At 43.2% G+C, this 2,022-nt stretch overlaps 1 non-coding gene across 1 annotated transcript; it reads left to right on the forward strand.

Moving 5' to 3' along the window:
- Positions 1 to 1,311: 1,311 nt before the first annotated feature.
- trnas-uga (transfer RNA serine (anticodon UGA)) lies at positions 1,312 to 1,393 on the forward strand. Its single transcript has one exon. It is a non-coding gene; the product is annotated as a tRNA-Ser (tRNA).
- The last annotated feature ends 629 nt before the right edge of the window (positions 1,394 to 2,022 follow it).

Consider the following 2,022-nt stretch of genomic DNA (forward strand, 5'->3'; position numbering starts at 1 on the left):
TCCACTCAACATTGTGACCTGGCTTGAGGGTCTGATTGTTTCTGTTTAACAATCTAGAGGTCCTAGTGTTCTAGTTGATTAATTCAAGCATGTGGTCATCGCTAGCAAGGGCAGCATTTGTTGCCCACACCTAATTTCATTGTTAATGTGTTGGTGAGCAACCATATGCAGCTGAATGGCTCGCTTCGACATTTCAGATGGCAGTATAGAATCAACCACGTTGCTATGGGTCTGGAGTCACATATCGGCCCAGACTGGTAAGGTCGGCAGATCCCCTTCCCTGAAGGAGATTAGTGAATCAGATGGGTTTGTTACGATAATGGTCACCATTATTGATACTTTTTTAATTTCCAGATTTATTTAATTGAATTTAATTTACCGTACTCTAATGGTGGGCTTTAATTTCCTGTCTCTGGAATACTAGTTCAGTATAATAAAAATCATACCACTGTGATTGACCGCCTGTGTAATGTGCTCGAAGGGTTGAATGACTCGACCTGTTCCTGGGCAACAGTTGGAGGTAAGGAATGTCAATCCCCTGGTCCGGTGACTGAACCATCATGTCAATATTAATTGAATCCAGCGGTTTAATGTCCTCGAGATTCGGAATAACTCCTCCTGTCCTTGTGTGTAATAACACAAGAGTCCTTTATTATAAACTGCCTCGTGTGGTTACCCGGTCTCTTTGATTCCTACTTCGGTTAAGAACAAGATCCGACTTCATGGATTGCCTAAATGACATCCGACAGTGGCGCACTCTGGTGTCAGATAACTCACGAACAAATATATTACACTGTGCATCAGGATCAGGGACGGAATGTCATCCCCCTGGTCCTATGCAATAGGCTCGAGTGGTTGAATGGCCTCCTCCTCTTTCTGTGCAACAGGTTCGTGGGTTTGGCAATCCATTCTCGTCATCTATGCAGCAGCTGCGCGCGACCGAAAAGAGTACCACTGTTCTATCACGTGTCCTTTGCAAGTTTTTGAGCGGTTAATGGACTCAGCCTGTCAGAGGCTCGATGTCTTGCTCCTGTTGCTGTGCAAATGACCCAGTGCGCCCAGAGAATTCAGAGGATAATTGGAGACGTTGTGTAACAGCAAGTGCAGGGGCCGCAGTTTCACATCTCTGAAGTATTGATTTGCTGCAAATTTGATTGTGCTGCCCAGGAAACATCAAATCCTGACCTAAAATCTGTCTCTGGTGGGACTCAAACCCACAATTTTTGAATGCCTGATATTACGTTGACTAAAAGTATATTTGTCTGATATTTCGCAACGATCTTTCAACTGTTATAACGAATCCATCTTGTAGCTGCGATGGCCGAGTGGTTAAGGCGTTGGACTTGAAATCCAATGGGGTTTCCCCACGCAGGTTCGAACCCTGCTCGCAGCGATTCAAAAGGGAATATTTCACTCTTTGATTTGATCAATGGGATCTGATCAGACTTCTCTCCACTGCCTTTTATTACACTTATAGTGTTCGAATTGTCAACACTATTAATTTACAGGCATTAATTAGTGTTGGTTTGTTGGAAACTATTTGCAAAGATCAGTGAGAAATATACACAGGAAATAGAATGAAAAAAATACCTTTTAATAAAGAGCCCTGCAAGGAAATCACCTTCAGCTAATGGTTTTATTTTTAAAGTTGAACAACATTTTACAAAAGCACCCGCACAAGCCTCAAATCTGCAATTTTCTGATAACATTAGGGTTTGCACCAAGGTGAGACGCCTTAGCCAAATGGTCACGCGCTCGTTGCAGTTCAGAGCAGCGTAATGGTGAGAATGAGGGATTACACACCGGTATTGTATTTATTGCTGTTTGATATTTTCCACTGCAGACCAATCACCGGCAGTGAGCCATTCTGTGATTGAAATACGAGACGTAGTAAAGCAGCGGATGATAAGCAAACGTCCATTAAATGCTTCAAACACGCCGCAGGTCCATGAGCTCTCTGCAGAACTAATGTTTTGCAGCATTGCTTCAATGTATTGCAAGGTCCCGTGTGAGATGTTTTCC

The sequence above is a fragment of the Pristiophorus japonicus genome, unplaced genomic scaffold (genome assembly GCF_044704955.1).
Source record: "Pristiophorus japonicus isolate sPriJap1 unplaced genomic scaffold, sPriJap1.hap1 HAP1_SCAFFOLD_377, whole genome shotgun sequence".
Lineage (NCBI taxonomy): Eukaryota > Metazoa > Chordata > Chondrichthyes > Pristiophoridae > Pristiophorus > Pristiophorus japonicus.